Source organism: Schistocerca gregaria, chromosome 5, assembly GCF_023897955.1.
Source record: "Schistocerca gregaria isolate iqSchGreg1 chromosome 5, iqSchGreg1.2, whole genome shotgun sequence".
Taxonomy (NCBI): Eukaryota; Metazoa; Arthropoda; class Insecta; order Orthoptera; family Acrididae; genus Schistocerca; species Schistocerca gregaria.
In genome coordinates, this window is record NC_064924.1 from 99,253,697 (window position 1) to 99,273,145 (window position 19,449).

Sequence of the window (19,449 nt, forward strand, 5' to 3'; positions counted from 1 at the left end):
GAGTCAGAGCGTGGACGGAGTGTACAGGTACAGCTGCCCATGCAGCTTCAACACGATACCACAGTTCATCAAGAGTAGTGACAGGCGTATTGTGACGGGCCAGTTGCTCGGCCACCATTGACCAGACGTTTTCAATTGGTGAGAGATCTGGAGAATGTGCTGGCCAGGGCAGCAGTCGAACATTTTTTGTTTCCATACAGGACCTGCAACATGCGGTCGTGCATTATCCTGCTGAAATGTAGGGGTTCTCTAGGATCGAATGAAAGTTAGAGCCACGGGTCGTAACGTAACATCTGAAATGCAATGTCCACTGTTCAAAGTGCCGTCAGTGCTAACGAGAGGTGATCGAGACGTGTAGCCAATGGCACCCCATACCATCACGCCGGGTGATACGCCGGTATGGCGATGGCGAATACACGCTTCCAATGTGCGTTCACCATGATGTCGCCAAACACGGATGCGACCATCATGATGCTGTAAACAGAACCTGGATTCATCCGAAAAAAATGACGTTTTGCCATTCGGGCATCCAGGTTTGTCGTTGTGTACACCATCCTGTCTGTGATACTGCGTCAAGGGTAACCGCAGCCATGGTCTCTGAGCTGACGGTCCATGCTTCTGCAAACGTCGTGGAACTGTTCGGGCAGATGGTTGTTTTCTTGCAACGTCCCCATCTGTTGACTCAGGGATCGAGACGTGGCTGCACGATCCGTTACAACCGTGCGGAAATGCCTGTCATCTCGACTGCTAGTGATACGAGGCCGTTGGGATCCAGCACGGCGTTCCGTATTACCCTCCAGAACCCACTGATTCCATATTCTGCTAACGGTCATTGGATCTCGACCAACGCGACGATAGGATAAACCGCGATCGCGATAGGTTACAATCCGACCTTTATCAAAGTCGGAAACGTGATGGTACGCATTTCTCCTCCTTACACGAGGAATCACAAGAACGTTTCACTAGGCAACACCGGTCAACTGCTGTTTGCGTATGAGAAATCGGTTGGAAACTTTCCTCGTTTCAGCACGTTGTAGATGTCGCCACCGGCGCCAACCTTGTGTGAATGCTCTGAAAAGCTAATCATTTTGCGTATCACAGCATCTTCTTGCTGTCGATTAAATTTCGCGCCTGTAGCACGTCATCTTCGTGGCGTAGCAATTTTAATGGCGAGTGGATTATGTTAAGTAGCAGCTTCCTGTACATGTAAATAAAGAGCCGCGTTGATCCATGCGTGCATTTGTGTTGTATGAAGATGACATCGGCCATCTGTAACGACATCTTCTCCCTTGCTCCCTTACGGCAGAAGACTCTACAGGAAGCTGCTATTCGCCGGACAGAGGCGTGCCTCTCGAGTCGGCCCGGACGGGCCAGCTGCGCCCCAGTGCGGTATCGCGGGCTCCGCTATCGCCGCCGCCGTATAAGTGGGCGGAGGTCGGTCCGCTGACAAAGCGACGTACTGTGCCGTGTGAACGACGGCCGCTCTCCGGCCCATATCAGCGCAGCGCGGCGCGGCTCGCAGTACGCGGCCGGCCGCCGCTGGCGACGAGTGCGTGCGGCGTTGCGCGTGTGTGCGTGTGCGTGTGCGTGCGATGTGAGCGCCGAGGCGCGCGTTTCGCTCGCGGAGGGGCGCATTCCGCGGACGGTGGCGCCGTGCCAGCGGTCCAGCCCGGCAGACGGCGTGCTCGCGCCTCACACACAACCTACCGGCCACCTGCTGTACCCGGCACCAAGTCCACACCTCCCAGCTAGCCTCCTCCTTCAGGTAAACAGACAAGTAAAAAAATTAACACAATTTCTGCGTCATTCACTTTCATTTTCTCCCCTGACGCGTTTAGAGTCCTTACGCCCTCATTTTCACGTGGATCACTGTATTACAACCGAGCGAGGTGGCGCAGTGGTTAGCACACTGGACTCGCATTCGGGAGGACGACGGTTCAATTCCGTCTTCAGCCATTCTGATTTAGGTTTTCCGTGATTTCCCTAAATCTTTTCAGGCAAATACCGGGATGGTTCCTTTGAAAGGGCACGGCCGATTTCCTTCCCTAACCCGAGCTTGCGCTCCGTCTCTAATGACCTCGTTGTCGACGGGACGCTAAACTCTAACCGCCACCACCACTGCATTACACCATTATTTTCGTACGTATTGTCATTTGCCTACCTTAACATTCCTCCCGCCACAAATTAGCCAGTCTTGTCACTTGCTGTTATCTTAACACGGTACTGGCGGAGTGTGGCCTTTGGCCAGTTTCCCACTCTCGTTTATATAAATGCTCGTCTTGTCCCTAATTTCCGCTTCAGCAAATACGATACATAATCAATTAAAATACATGGTGTTTATAAATGAATATCGGAGTTTTAACACTTTATAATATTTGTCACAGTTATAAATGGTATGTCAAATGAAAGAATCACTCAAATAGTGGATAACTGCATTACATCATACTTTTCGTAGGTATTGTCAGCTGCCTACCTTAACATTCGTCTCGCCACAAATTAGCCAATCTTGTCACTTCCTGTTATCAAAAATGTTCAAATGTGTGTGAAATCTTATGGGACTTCACTGCTAAGGTTATCAGTCCCTAGGCTTACACACTACCTAACTTAAATTATCCTAAGGACAAACACACACACCCCTGCCCGGGGGAGGACTCGAACCTCCGCCGGGACCAGCCGCACAGTCCAAGACTGCAGCGCCTTAGACCGCTTTTTTTTTTAAGTTGCAGGTAAGGTAAAAACAAATAAAAACCTCTTGTGTATGAAAATAAAAGACGACATTCTTCATAAAATAACACAATACCCTTTGAAAACGTAAAACATAAAAGGTAGCTATATTTCCGCAACGTCTTTCTTTTTTTAATTAATTAATTAATTAATTTTTTTGTTACATGTGTAAGGAAAAAAACTTAGAAGAGGAGGAGAAAAGAGAAGTGAAAATAAAATAGGAATACTTTCCACTTTGGCGCGCCATCAGAACAAAATGCATTCTATCATTGACCATTAAAGAGGAATGTGGGATCGTCCAGTCTTGGCTGGCACAGTTCGTTGAGATTCCAGCTTTGAGGCGGGTTGGTGAAAATACTCTGTAAATAGTTCGCGAAAGTGGCCCGATAGTGTCGATGTCGGCGATGGGTGTGGTGATGTACTTGGAGGCGTGTCCAAAAGTCCGCCGGATCGACGATGTCGTCCCGGACTGATCCATGTGATGGCGTGCCACTTAGCCGGTGGAAAGTAGGTCGTGTCGGGATGTATCATCATGGTAGGAGAAACGTGATGTGATGGTACTCGGAGGTAGATAGCCACAGTCTTCTGTGCGAGGGTCCACACAGCTGCTGCTGGCCCACACTCAAAACGAAGTAAATCTGTATCTTCGACATTCACTTGAGCACAGGGGTGAGCCCACCAGTGCGATGCGATGCAGTTTCTGTCTTGTAGTATACTTGCGGTTGACGAGAAGGTACCACATAGAGGCGGTGTCAGTGGTGTGATATGGTTGGTGGATCGCTTTCCAAACTGTAGGCCATGAAACCTGGGGGTGACGTGTTTCGACGGGGTTGCGGGGTGGAGCCTTTCGGAGAAGGCGGTAGATGTCGCGGGTGGTCGTCTTCCTGGCCCTGGGGAGCTCGGTGCATATGTAGCTGTGCTCCAAAAACAAACGGCCGATATGTGACATCGGAGGTGGGATGTGTGCCAGAGACGTCGGTGGGCGTCTCGAAACAGGTGCGAGCTCGGTGGTCAACATTCCAGTAAAACTAGCAGTTTGGCTCTCACATTAACCAGGTCGAGGCTACCGTCCCGCTTGGGTAAGGTGAGAGCTTCATACTGGACTTTGAAAATGTGCCGAGAACAAATAAAATAGCCGAAAACCGCCTGTAATCTGGCCGCCATTGTCGCAGTGATGGGCAGAATCTGCGCTTATCCGGGCTGCCAGATGGGTATTGACGAAGGTGACTCTCTGGCACATATTCAGCGGGCGTAGTATGTGACTTTGTACGTTGGCCCGGATGCGTTGCAGTAGCGCCCGAAAATTGATCGCCTAGGTGCGGCGAATGTCTCGCGTGTACACCAACCCGAGACAGCGAAGGGCGTCCACCAGTTGAAATGGGACTACGCTGTCTGCGGGAAGGCCGCGGCAGATCTTCATGGATCATGATTTTGCCACGTTCATCGCGCTCCCTGCCCCTGCACTGTAACGGGTAATCCAGTGCATCACGGCTTTTACGTCGGCCGCTGAACGTACGACGAGAGCCAAGTCGTCCGCGTAAGCTCGGCAGCGGAACATATGATCCCGGAGTGGAATACCTGTCAAACGTCGCCGTAATGCGCAGATGAGTGGTTCCATCGCAATGGCATATAGCACCGTCGACAAAGGGCAACCCTGCCGTACTGAGCGTTCAATCCGTATAGGTTCTGTAAGTGTGCCGTTGACGAGAAGTCTGCCGTTGATGAGAAGTCTGGACGTTGTTCCACGAAGGAGCCGCATAATCACTTGCGTGAACGTCGGAGGAATTGCCATTCGGTCCATCACTGCGTTGAGGAATGCGTGATTGGCGCGGTCAAACGCTTGTTTGAAGTCGATGGAGATTAAAGCGCCTGGCAGTTGTGAGTGTGTTGCCACAGCGATCACATCTCGATTCTCACTGAGGGCTGTCTGTATATTACGATCGCCGCCTAAGGATGTTTGTTCGTGGGAAACAATGTCTCGTAAGACATGTTCGAGTCGCACTGTTAGAAGGCGTGTGAAAATCTTGAAGTCGGAATTGAGTAAAGTGATTGGCCGATAACTGTCTATAAAATATTTTTGTATTAGATAATTTTTTTATACGTGGTTTAAGTAGTTCTAAGTTCTAGGGGACTGATGACCTCAGATGTTAAGTCCCATAGCCATTTTTTGGAGCTCAGGCTGCCTGGGTTGGAAAGGTAAAAGTCAGACACTGGATAAGGAATGATTTTCTTGCACATTTGACGCATTTCGGATTTTATCCATCACCATGTGGCGACAGGAGCTTCATCCAACCTTCAAGGTAAATAAAATAAATTTTACCAAATCTCGAGTACAGCAGAGCCAGCACAATATACTGAAGTCATACACTGCAAACAACAAGATGTTCCAGCAGAAATAACAGTGGGAGTCATTATAAATACACATTTCTATCACTGACTGGAACTCGAATACGAAACAACAGTAACAACAAAACCGCTTCAAAGGTCGTACATGTGTGCAAATACAGTGTCTTGTAAGTCAGAGAACATTATTGGTTTACGTTGCGAATCAAAGATAGAGACGTCTATACATGTGTTTATATGTTTAGAACTTTTTAACGTAACATAACGATATTCAATGTTGAGTCACGCAAGACGTAACACCCCCATTATTCCGGGGGCGATTGCATTGCACGTATCGACAAGCGGTGTTCGGCGAATCATAGCCGACTATGGGGCACATACTTTGGTACATGCACAATAATCACAACGTTTATATTGACCGAGATAATGAGGCAAATACATGTTTTTTTAAATGGGACGCTATACTTTTTTTTACTATCATTCGAACGCTCTGGAAAAGACGCGTATAGTGATGTAACGCATGTTGCTTAAAAGACGCTGGGAAATATTGTACGATTGAAGGTCGAGGCGGTCGGAAGCGGCTGCAGACTGTAAACACGCCTCGCGCGACACGCGGGCCGAGTTGCCGTGCTCCGTGCAGCACGCACGGACTACGCTACGTAGGTAAATCCTCATCCGCCATTCATTTTATGGCTTTTTTTTAGTAAATGAATTGTTGTTAGACTATCATCTATTTTGTCAGAGGCGTATCCTCTGTTATTAACGTGGTCTGCTATGGCAGATTTATTTGCGGTGTTGTACGAAAATGCATTTCTACAGGGTGTTTCAAAAATGACTGGTATATTTGAAACGGCAATAAAAACTAAACGAGAAGCGATAGAAATACACCGTTTGTTGCAATATGCTTGGGACAACAGTACATTTTCAGGCGGACAAACTTTCGAAATTACAGTAGTTACAATTTTCAACAATAGATGGCGCTGCAAGTGATGTGAAAGATGTAGAAGACAACGTAGTCTGTGGGTGAGTCATTCTGTACGTCGTCTTTCTGCTGTAAGCGTGTGCTGTTCACAACGTGCAAGTGTGCTGTGGACAACATGGTTTATTCCTTAGAACAGAGGATTTTTCTGGTGTTGGAATTCCACCGCCTAGAACACAGTGTTGTTGCAACAAGACGAAGTTTTCAACGGAGGTTTAATGTAACCAAAGGACGGAAAAGCGATACAATAAAGGATCTGTTTGAAAAATTTCAACGGACTGGGAACGTGACGGATGAACGTGCTGGAAAGGTAGGGCGACGGCGTACGGCAGCCACAGAGGGCAACGCGCAGCTAGTGCAGCAGGTGATCCAACAGCGGCCTCGGGTTTCCGTTCGCCGTGTTGCAGCTGCGGTCCAAATGACACCAACGTCCACGTATCGTCTCATGCGCCAGAGTTTACACCTCTATCCATACAAAATTCAAACGCGGCAACCCCTCAGCGCCGCTACCATTGCTGCACGAGAAACATTCGCTAACGATATAGTGCACAGGATTGATGACGGCGATATGCAAGTGGACAGCATTTGGTTTACTGACGAAGCTTATTTTTACCTGGACGGCTTCGTCAATAAACAGAACTGGCGCATATGGGGAACCGAAAAGCCCCATGTTGCAGTCCCATCGTCCCTGCATCCTCAAAAAGTATTGGTCTGGGCCGCTATTTCTTCCAAAGGAATCATTGGCCCATTTTTCATATCCGAAACGATTACTGCATCACGCTATCTGGACATTCTTAGTGAATTTGTGGCGGTACAAACTGCCTTAGACGACACTGCGAACATCTCGTGGTTTATGCAAGATGGTGCCCGGCCACATCGCACGGCCGACGTCTTTAATTTCCTGAATGAATATTTCGATGATCGTGTGATTGCTTTGGGCTATCCGAAACATACAGGAGGCGGCGTGGATTGGCCTCCCTATTCGCCAGACATGAACCCCTGTGACTTCTTTCTGTGGGGACACTTGAAAGACCAGGTGTACCGCCAGAATCCAGAAACAACTGAACAGCTGAAGCAGTACATCTCATCTGCATGTGAAGCCATTCCGCCAGACACATTGTCAAAGGTTTCGGGTAATTTCATTCAGAGACTACGCCATATTATTTGCTACGCATGGTGGATATGTGGAAAATATCGTACTATAGAGTTTCCCAGACCGCAGCGCCATCTGTTGTTGACAATTGTAACTACTGTTCGAAAGTTTGTCTGCCTGAAAATGTACTGTTGTCCCAAGCATATAGCAACAAACGGTGTATTTCTATCGCTGCTCGTTTAGTTTGTATTGCCGTTTCAAATATACCGGTCATTTTTGAAACACCCTGTATGTGCCTCCAGTCTAGTTGGGCACTCATTGCATTTTATATTGCGTAAGCCCGAGATGCAAAATTTGACTTTCTTAGTTTTCACGTTGTGTAGCAATGTATCGTAGAATTTACTGCCAGTAGGTATATCATCTCTTACTCTGGATGATATTACACACTTGTAATTTTCTGGGAAATTGCTCCGACATAGAGAATGCACGAAGTCCTGCTGTCTGTTTGTTTGTAGTTCTTGCTTTTATGTATCTCTTCTACAACGTTCTTGGACATTTTGAATGAAAATAAGAATTGAAAACCATTTGCAGAAGCTGTCAATCCATTACATCACAATCTTTTTTCCTGGACATAGCCAGTTGCCTTCCTTGCAGTCCATATTGCAGCAAACTACTAATGTATCACTTGCTGTCATAATATTGCATTAAAGTAACATGTTATAAACGGCAAGAAAAATTATAACAAGATGTTGCAGTGAAGAACACTGCAGATGGCTATACACATAAATTTGTCTCACACACCAAGACAAAATAAAAGCAAAAGTACCGCGACACCCTACAGGTACGGAAACAGAGTGCCTCCCAAGTCTAATAGCGTACATTGTGAATCAAATATTTAAACCACAATAAACTATGGATTCAACTGTTAACAGTCATACATCCACTAAATATGATTACGAGTATTGTGAATAAAAAGGTATGCCGGTATACGTTTAGTCCTTCAAGACTTTCTCACATAAATATGCAGAGAGATTCAAAAGTAAACGTACATAGTTTGTGGTTGTAATTTATGCATCAGAATAAGAGTAAAGCGTTAAATAAAGTTTCGTCTGAAATTGGTTCATTTCAGAGTACGATACTGGAGTGCCTGTGTTATTTCGAATTACGGTGCAATGTTCCTTCAGACATGAGTGCATGTCCGAGGGAACAGACACTGCGGGGACTACAGCCGTTACGAAATACATGCAGTGTATTCGCTGTTGCGGATATGGACAGCCATCAGCTGTATAATGGAATGACGACAATGAGTATCTGTGCCTGACCGGGACTCAAACCCGGGTTTTCCGCTTATCGAGGGCGGTTGCCTTACCATTTGGCTATCCGAGCACGACTCAACACAAACTTCCAGATGTAGCCAACCATGTATCTACAACCTGTACTCTTACACCCATTATGCATATTCCCGTTCAGGGGATACTTGTAAGTTTCTTGTTCGGTGTTGGCGGGTAAATACGATATTGCAGTGCCTGTGTTATTTCGGATCACGAAGCAGTGTTCTTTGGGACGCGCAGGCACTTCAAAATTATGGAGTAAAGTATGGATCACAGACAACACAATATTAATTATCCTCAGAAAACAACGACACGAAGGGATCCGAAATTCTACTCTGTACTGCACTGCACTGCTCATACCCCAGGGTATGTTCAAAATCGTGGCCATGTAGACGAAGCCATTGACGCGTTCTAATTCTTTCGGTTCTCGCTATGTTGCAGGAGCCGTTCATCTCATTCTGCACAGCCGTACGGCTGTTTTCACTTCGCTGCCTCGTAGTTGTGTTACATTCTCAGTTGCAACACCATACAGGAGCTCCTTGAGACGACCCCGAAGGTAGAAGTCCAGGGGTTAAGATCTGGAGATCTCGTGGACCAAGCAACTGATCTTGCAGGAGCTGTCCACTTATCGGTATAAGCAACTTTTATATTCTCCCTTGCTTCTCGATTTAAATGTGCAGGGGCGCCGTAGACATAGCAATATCAGTCGCTACGCAGGCGAACACGACACGCCGAAAGTCTATATTGACGCATGACGTAATGCCAGTCACAAATGACATTATGCGTCGTAACTTGGAAATAAAGCACTTTCAGACAAAAACTTATTTAACATTTTACTGTTATTTTGAGCCATAAATTACAACCACGAAATGTGTGCAGTTACTTTTGAATCACCCTGAATGAATAAACAAATAAACAGTCCCATATTCAGGGAATGAGCCTAGGGGGTCAGATACAGGAATATTGTACCGCTGCTCATGGCACGCACCTAGTGTAGGTGGTTTAATAATGCCTTCTACCGACCTGTTATGAAGTGTCCAGTGTGCATCTGTATCCTGCAGATGACTCCGATGAGTGTTTGTATGGTGTAGCGTTGAGTTGTGTTGTCATGGATGAAGGAAAGGAAGATCGTGATACCCGTTGCCGGTACACAGCCTACACTGTAAGAGCTGCAGAGATTTTTTGTTTATATTTAACCGAATTTTTATGTTGTTCACAAAATGCAACATCTTCTAAGGCCATTTAACCAAGGTCTTCTACGAATGGACCAAAATGTGATTCTGGTAGGTGGAGTCCAAAGTTTTTGTAAACCATGCGTTTTGTTTTCTTATGAGATAGTTCCATTGCAACTTCCATGCCGTAACAAATATTTATTTATATCCAACTGAGAAGTGAAATACTAATTTTCAAAAATTCAGCTTTGAAACATCTTTAACGTAATGAAATGTTTTCTTAAAAATTTTCATACCCTATTGCTCTCCTTAGGGGTTCAATTTCCAGGAACACAATTTTTTTTATTCCTAACCCAGATTTCAAATACCAGTTGTCATAGATGTAGCCTTAACAATCCTTTAATAGTTCTTTAGTAATTATTTATTTTGAAAAAACTTTCAGCCACTATTTTACCCCCTTAGTCGTTGAATTTGCAAAAACGCTGAAACAATTGTTTTCTATTTTCTGACTGAGAAACCAAATACAAGTTTTCGTAGCTCTAGCTTCAAAGTCACCTTAACAGCGACATGCTTTCAAAAAGCCTTTCATCCCCCCCTAATTCACACTCTCAGGAGTGGAATTTCGGACAGTCCCTTCTTAAACGATGCCTGCAATATAAGATCCACACTGCCTTAAAAAAAAAAAAAATTCTGACTTTTTTGGGCTGGGCAGTGATGGGGCAGCGAATCACTTTGATCACATTTCACACCCTCGGGGGTTGAATTTCCAAAAACAGTGACACATGTATTTTTTTACATTTGTAAGCGAAAATCCAAACAGCAATTTTCAAAGACTTAACTTTGAAAACGCTAAACGCTTTCGCATAATATTTTCATAAAACATGCCCCCCATTTTCACCCCCTTATGGGTTGAAGTCCCAAAAACAGTGATATACGTGTTTTATTTCTAACAGAAAGCCAAAAGAAAACCAGATGTAATTTTTTATAGAGTTGGCTTCGAAAATGCATGCACAGTGACAGATGTCCATAAAAGTTTTCATCCCCATAGGGCTTTAATATCCAAAGACGGTGAAACACGTGTTTTTTTTTTGTTTCTAACTGAGAAGCCAAATTTGAATTTTTGTAGATTTAGCCTTAAAGACGCTTTCATAATAAAATATTTTCATAAAAATCTCGTCCTCTGTTTCACACTCTTGTGGGTTAAATTACCAAAAATACTGAAACATGATTTTTTTTATTTTTAAGCGAGAAGTCAAATACCAGTGTTCATAGATGTAGCTTTAAAAATACAACAGTGGTTCTGTAATAATGACACATTATCAAAAAAGCTTTCACCCATTCCAAAAATAATGAAACACGTATTTCTTTATTTTTGACTGAGAAACCAGATACCAGTTTTCTTAGCTTAAGCTTCAAAACAGCCTTATTTTTTCAAGGAAAGAAAAACTTCATCCCCTATTTCACCCCCTTATGACTGGAATTTCGAAACATCCTTTCTAAAACGACATGTACAGCATAAGATCCACACCCTCCAAATTTCAAGTTTCTACTTTAGTGGATTGGGCTGGGCGATGATAGACAGCCAGTCAGTCACGACATTGCCTTTTATATGTAGAGATTTAAAAAATTATATACATATATTCCAGCGTATTTATTTAATAATTAATTGCTCGGAAATTGTGTTCTGGTTTCCATAATATCAATCACTAGAAGGCAGTGAAATTTGTTGTGTATCGTCTAGGACTGTCGACAAAATTTTTAGGACGTTCATTGCCACAGTCTTCATCTAAGTCAATATTTTTTAATCAGACAATCGCAGTTGCCAACATGGACGAAGTAAAGTTTGATAGAGGAGAACTACTAATTTACGAGTTTTCTCGCTGTACCTACGAATTAAGTATTGGAAGGAATCTCCATTATACATAAAACACAATTAATTCAGTTTTCTTCGAACCACACATGTTGAAAACTTGGTTAATATTCTGCCTCACATACCGACACAAATTAATTATTGGTGGCAGTTACATATGCACCATGTGTAATAAATTGTGTCCTAGCTTCCCGATTCGGACGTCGTGTTTAACGTTCTATTACAAGTGTTAGACACTTTTTACATTCACTACTGCTGTTTAAACTATTACAGAAGCATTTTATTTCACCATGCCGTCAACTCAAGTGTTGTTGTAACAACAATAAAAGTTTCCGATATGAATATACCACATCTTACACAGTCCGGTCAATAGTGCCTTTCTTGTTATTATTATTATTATTATTATTACCCGTAATTTGCAAACTCCGAACTACCTGATATAAGCGCTTTATGTTACACTCTATTCTTTCTTTTGTCTTCCCATACTTCTTCACTCTGGCTCCGTGTTGTTCTCTTCTGCCTAAGTCCTTCCTCTCTTCTTTTGTGCTTTCTTCTAGAAGCTCTTGGCTTCCTGTATCTTTTCCCTGAATTCATAACCGTCATCCATGTCTTTGCGTTATTCCGGACTCCTGTAGATGATTCATGAATTATACAAATCGTGAGTTGAGGGTGTTTGGATTTTTGTGAAAGAACTTGAATGTTTCTCCATTCTCTCGTTATACATGCTTTTTAAGAGATCATATAATCTAATCCACCTCTTTCTCATTGCATGTATTATATTCACAAATTTTTCAAACACGTCCTTATTACTTCTCAATTTCCAAATCCCATTTTCATATTTTGGAAACAAAATTTTACGAACATTCTTCTTTCTTTCTCCATCAAAATATGTAAGTGTGGCAGCGTTTATGGCGAGGTATTCTGAGGCGTAAAGGACCTGGTTGTAATCACGACATTGTAATGTCTCAGTTTTGTATTATTATTATTATTATCATTATTTAGCAGTAGCTTATGACGTCCAGTGAGAGAATGTAGCAGTTTGCTTTTGTCCATTATAAATGAAGAGTACACGGAAAGAAGGGGTTAAGTTAAAATATCACGAAAATGAGTTAGTGGTATCATTATGAAGCGTAAGATGTACTTTCATTTGGGTGAACTTAAATAAATGTGATGGGTATAGTCACGGAGTTGTAGCCAGATTAAAATATTATTCAACAAAACGAAGCAGGGAGTCGCAAATCGAAAACTTTACGAAAAAATGGCATTATGCAAAGAAATACAGGCTTGAAAATGGCAATCATTTCCCGAAACGCGTAGCAGGAAGTTACTTATAAACAAATCCATTAGCAGTAGGCTTCACGACTGTGGCACACGTGGTGACCGGAGCTAGACGGTGTCAGTAGAGGTTGGAAGCAGCATCATCTCTGCATCGCGGGACTGTTACCACTGTGATCGTTGGCGTCGTGCAGTAGAGAAACCACAGCCAAACACGCGGATGAGTCACGTGGGGCTGCCAGCCCTGGGATGACGCACGGTTCCTGCGATGCGACTCGGACAGCTACAACGGGGCACGCTTCCAGTGAAATTCCTGCTGGCTTCGAGGAATGCGGCGATAGCCGCGGCACGTCCAAGGTTAGGCAGCCGGGCGCACGTGTCGCGATTTTTATCCGGTGAAAGCTCGGGGCTTGCAGTCGCACCGCTGCGCAGTGGCAGCGGTTGTTACTGGGTCTGGAGAACGAAGGAGGGGGGACGGGGGCGGGAGAGAGAGAGAGAGAGAGAGAGAGAGAGAGAGAGAGAATTGGCGCATATGAGAGGCCCGCGCCGGCCAGCGGTTACAATGGCGCCGTAAAGCTTTTACGGCCCGCGAATTCCTGGATTTACTCGGCGCGAGCGGTGCCAGGCAGTAGAGCACGGCGGGGCGATGCGTCCGGCGCAAGCCAAGGCAAGGTCGCGCCAGCCATGGGCAACAGCTGCTGCTCCTGCTGCTGCGCAGGTGAGCCGAGCCGACGCTGCATAACTGTAGCTAGCGACTGGGGCAGAGCTGCAAGGTCGCTACGTTTCTCTTGCCGCACCTTGCTTGTATCGTTGGCCGCGAGTGTTTGCTGAGGCTACTGTGCGGCGGAGATCTTTAAGATGCGGATTATCGGCAATAATAACTACCTTGCTGATAATAGTCTGCGCCGGTGCGGATTTCGTCATCTACACCTGTAGCCTGCAAACAACCGAGAAATGTACTGCAGAGATTTTATTATTATTATTATTAATTTGCGCAGGGGGACAAAAAACAAGAGTTAACAGACTATGCCGTCACACTCAGGCCTTAAAATCTTTTGTTATAAAACATGTTCATCTTACGCTGACCGCCGGCCGGGGTGACCGAGCGGTTCTAGGCGCTACAGCCTGGAACCGCGCGACCGCTACGGTCGCAGGTTCGAATCCTACCTCGGGCATGGGTGTGTGTGATGTCCTTAGGTTACTTAGGTTTAAGTAGTTCTAAGTTCTAATGGACTGATGACCTCAGAAGTTAAGTCCCATATTGCTCACAGCCATTTGAACTTAGCGCTGACATCACGCCCAAGACGTCCAGTGGAGATGTTTGAGGTCAGCGTGAAATGGACGTGTTTTATAACAAAAGTTGTTAAGACCTGAAGATGATGGGATAGTCTTTGAAACCGGTTGCCTTAAATTAACAAAAAAAATGCCATCTTCGCTGTTAATGGTTTTTAAAATGGTTCAAATGGCTCTGAGCACTATGGGACTTAACTTCTGAGGTCATCAGTCCCCCAGAACTTAGAAATACTTAAAAGTAATTAAACTACGGACATCACACACATCCATGCCCGAGGCAGGATTCGAAACTGCGACCGTAGCGGTCACGTGGTTCCAGACTGAAGCGCCTAGAACCGCTCGGTCACACCGGCCGGCTAATGGTTTTTATCAGTTACATACGTCGCCCTTCAATTCTCTGAAAATGAGAAAATTCACTCAAAAACAAAAGTGCCTTTAGCCCACTATGTCTATACCGAAACTGAGTTATTCTGGTAGAGCCAACCGGTACCTTCAAAGAGTCGTACGTCCTTCACTGGTTCCTTACGTAATAGGCACGGTGTCTTCGCTAATTCATGACTCGAATATTCTGTGTCTTCTTATCTCTAATGCTTCACACTGGAAGATGCTGTATGGTTTAATCTCTTTCACCACATAGTCTACAGTAGGGGCTTCTTTCCATACACCTATCGTGTGTAGGTATTACATAAAAGCCAGCTGGGGTGGCCTGCGGTTCTAGGCGCTTCAGTCTGGGACCGCGCGACCGCTACGGTCGCAGGTTCGAATCCTGCCTCGGGCATGGATGTGTGTTATGTCCTTAGGTTAATTACGTTTAAGTAGTTCTAAGTTCTGGGGGAGTGATTATCTCAAAAGTTGAGTCCCATAGTGCTCAGAGGCTTTTGAACCATTTGTTACATAAAATTCCCAAGGCCTGTCTTTAACGCCACCATGAATTTAATTTGTCTCCTGTTCAAGTTCAGGGTTACAGAACTTCTTCTGAAACATGGCTTTGGCGCCATTGGCTTGTAATGTTTTCGTTTTTGGGTCATAGTCAAATATTCTATGTGCTCCTCCCTAATCGAGCTAAGTACTTTTGATTTTGCCATCGCCTTGGTCTTGGTTAGGAGAGGTTCCTGTCCAACAAATCGAGTCGTCACACCTGTCTTGGTCGGTCTGCCAGTTATATCAGTTCGACGTAAGAATAAACCTGATGTAAACAAACACAAAGGCGATGACTGCTCAAAAAAAAAAAAAAAAGTTTCACGTGGCTTTGAGCACTATGGGACTTAGCTTCTGAGGTCATCAGTTCTCTAGAACTTAGAACTACTTAAAACTAACTAACCTAAGGACATCACACACATCCATGCCCGAGGCAGGATTCGAACCTGCGACCGTAGCGATCGCGTGGTTCCAGACTGAAGCGCCTAGAACCGCTCGGCCACAACGGCCGGCTAAATTAAACACAGGGTAATTTTTCAGAGCGAGCTATGTGTGATGCAAAAACACACTGAAGGGATTACGCCGTATTCTTGAATACTGAAACCAGTAAATACAGTCAGCTGCCTGGTAATCTCTTAGTTCTTTCCTTATCCGAATACGAGAAATACATAGTTTCACCTCTGCTTAAGACAGTATTACTACTCAGGGCACATATTGGTTGAAAGCACCGATGATGGCTGTTAATCAGTTGAAATCGATTTGCAAAAGTGAATAAATAAAACATGATTTTGGGACTGGTTGCTGCATATTTGGTAATTTTAGTGCCACAACTGTTGACTCCTGATCATGTACAGTAATGCACACTGAACAGTATGGATAGCCTAATGTGCAACTCAAACCATAGTAGTTTCATTGAGATTAATCTCTTATTTATAGCCAGTGCCATGTTAAGACGATTACATGTGTTGGTAACATTTTCGCTAAGTTTTTTTTTTTTTTTTCCCTAGCGTCAGAATTACGCTGTTCAGATGTGGCGTCATTCTGAGCAATGGTTCTCTTTCTACAGCGTTTTGAAACTGGAACTTTAATTATGGACACCCGTACATTGAATAGCTTTTGGCGGAGCCGTGCTTTCAACTTTTAACCTGCAAGATTTTTAGCCGTTCGACATTGGTCGGACATTTCTGTTTGCTTCTGTTTGTTCGATATCAAGATGGACAATCGTATAAGTGATTGTTGGGTAGTACTTAAGTTGACGTCTCCCTCCGTGCTGGCGCTATTAATAGCAGGGCCACACCGGATTCACTCAGAGATAATTACAACTCCAGCAATTGGCATCAGTGCAGAGATTGGTAGACATCAATTACTCTCTCTGGAAGTGCTGCGTGACAGTCAGGCGCGGTGTGTGTGGGCGTATGAGTGAGTGCCTTGGCTGGGTGCCCAGGCAGTCGTCCCTGGTAGGCGGCAGTAAGGTGAGTCTGCAGGCAGCGGATCGCTCCGAGCACATCTGGACTGTGGGTAAACACGTGGTGGTGGTGCGTGCTGTCTCAGCGAGAGCAGCCAGCGCCTGAGTGCGAGTGTAAGCGTCGTGATCAGTGCTGTGTTGAGCAACACTGAAGGAGTCGAACAGCTTAGGTTGCTGCTTGGGAAATCTCAAGCTGTGTCCAAGCTCTCTCTCGCCCCGCAATCTCATCTGTGTCTACGTCCGCATGAATACTTTGCAGATCACACTTAACTGCCTCGCAAAGGGTTCATCAAACCTCCTTCAGAATAATTCTCTACTATTCCATTCTCGAACAGCGTGCGTATAAAAAAAAAACCGAACATCTTCACAGTTCCGTGCGATTCCTGATCTCCCTTATTTTATGGTGGTGATCATTTCTCCCTATGTATTTCGGTGTTAAAAAAATATTCGGAGGAGAAGGTTGGTTACTGAAATTCCGCGAGAAGATTTCGCAGCAACGAAAACGCCTTTCTTTCAATGATGTCCACCAGAAACCCTGGATCAAGTGTGCGACACTCTCTCCCCTATTTCCCGATAATAACGTGCTGCACTTCTTTCAACTTTCTATACGTGCTCCGTTAATCCTATGTGGTAAGGATCCCAAATCACGCACCAGGACTGCAAAAGAAAACGAACGAGAGTAGTGTAGGCAGTGTCATTAGTAAATCTGTTAAATTTTTTAATCGTCCTGCCAATAAAACGCAGTCTTTGGTTTGCCTTCCTCCCCAACATTTTCCATTGCTTTCCAATTCAAGTTGTTCGTAATTGTTTCGTAGGTGTTTACTTGAATTTACGGCCTTTAGATTTGTCTGATTTATCTTGTAACGGCAGTTTAATGCGCTCCTTTTAGCAATCACGTGGATAACCTCACACTTTTCGCTATTTAGGGTGAATTGCCAACTTTCTCTCCATACAGATATTTTTTTCAAAATCGTTTTGCAATTTATTTTGATCTTCTGATAATTTTAATAGGCAATAAACGACTGCATCATCCGCAAACAACCTAAGACGGCTGCTCAGATTGTCTCCTAAATCGTTTATATAAATAACGAACAGTAGAGGACCTATAACACTTCATTCGGGAACTCCAGAAATCAATTCTGTTGCACTTGATGACTTTCCGTCAGTTACAACGAACTGTGACTTCTCTGATAGCTAGTAATGAATTCAGTCACATAAGTGAGACGATATTCCACAAGCACGCAATATCACTCCAAGCCGCTTGTGTAGTACAGTGTCAAAAGCCTTCTGGAAATCTAGAAACACAGAATCAATTTGAAATGCCTTGTTAACAGCTCTCAATACTTCGTGTGTGTATAGATCTTGCTGTGTTTCACAGGAACGATGTTTTATAAACCCGTGTCGACTGCATGTCAGTAGACCGTTTTCTTCGATCTCATCTACGTCTACATCTACATCCATACTCCGCAAGCCACCCGACGGCGTGTGGCGGAGGGTACCCTGAGTACCTCTATCGGTTCTCCCTTCTATTCCAGTCTCGTATTGTACGTGGAAAGAACGACTATCGGTATGCCTCTGTGTGGGCTCTAATCTCTCTGATTTTATCCTCATGGTCTCTTCGCGAGATATACGTAGGAGGGAGCAATATACTGCTTGACTCTTCGGTGAAGGTATGTTCTCGAAACTTTAACAAAAGCCCGTACCGAGCTACTGAGCGTCTCTCCTGCAGAGTCTTCCACTGGAGTTTATCTATCATCTCCGTAACGCTTTCGCAATTACTAAATGATCCTGTAACGAAGCGCGCTGCTCTCCGTTGGATCTTCTCTATCTCTTCTATCAAACCTACCTGGTGCGGATCCCACACTGCTGAGCAGTATTCAAGCATTGGGCGAACAAGCGTACTGTAACCTATTTCCTTTGTTGTCGGATTGCATTTCCTTAGGATTCTTCCAATGAATCTCAGTCTGGCATCTGCTTTACCGACGAACAAATTTATATGATCATTCCATTTTAAATCACTCCTAATGCGTACTCCCAGATAATTTATGGAATTAACTGCTTCCAGTTGCTGACCTGCTATTTTGTAGCTAAATGATAATTACATTGAGATTCAATTGCCATTCCGTGCACCATGCGTCAATTCGCTGCAGATCCTCCTGCATTTCAGTACAATTTTTCATTGTTGCAACCTCTCGATACACCACAGCATCATCTGCAAAAAGCCTCAGTGAACTTCCGATGTCATCCACCAGGTCATTTATGTATATTGTGAATAGCAACGGTCCTATGACACTCCCCTGAGGCACACCTGAAATCACTCTTACTTCGGAAGACTTCTCTCCATTGAGAATGACATGCTGCGTTCTGTTATCTAGGAACTCCTCAATCCAATCACACAATTGATCTGATAGTCCGTATGCTCTTACTTTGTTCATTAAACGACTGTGGGGAACTGTGTCAAACGCCTTGCGGAAGTCAAGAAACACGGCATCTACCTGTGAACCCGTGTCTAAGGCCCTCTGAGTCTCGTGGACGAATAGCGCGAGCTGGGTTTCACACGACCGTCTTTTTCGAAACCCATGCTGATTCCTACAGAGTAGATTTCTAGTCTCCAGAAAAGACATTATACTCGAACATAATACGTGTTCCAAAATTCTACAACTGATCGACGTTAGAGATATAGGTCTATAGTTCTGCACATCTGTTCGACGTCCCTTCTTGAAAACGGGGATGACCTGAGCCCTTTTCCAATCCTTTGGAACGCTTCGTTCTTCTAGAGACCTACGGTACGCCGCTGCAAGAAGGGGGACAAGTTCCTTCGCGTACTCTGTGTAAAATCGAACTGGTATCCCATCAGGACCAGCGGCCTTTCCTCTTTTGAGCCATTTTAATTGTTTCTCTATCCCTCTGTCGTCTATTTCGATATCTACCATTTTGTCAACTCTGCGACAATCTAGAGAAGGAAGCACAGTGCAGTCTTCCTCTG

General features: G+C 44.6%; 1 protein-coding gene across 2 annotated transcripts in view; it reads left to right on the forward strand.

Annotated features, from left to right (window-relative positions):
• LOC126272054 (SH2 domain-containing protein 3C) overlaps nucleotides 1-19,449 on the forward strand; it is a 950,261-nt gene that overhangs the window by 250,798 nt on the left and 680,014 nt on the right. Inside the window, exon 1 of one of the 2 annotated variants that reach the window (XM_049974571.1) lies at nucleotides 1,579-1,765. The exons of the other annotated variant lie outside the window; for it this stretch is intronic. The gene's annotated coding sequence lies outside the window, so the exon portion shown is untranslated. Of the gene's footprint in view, nucleotides 1-1,578; nucleotides 1,766-19,449 lie in introns of those variants that run through there. 2 annotated transcript variants of the gene reach the window in all.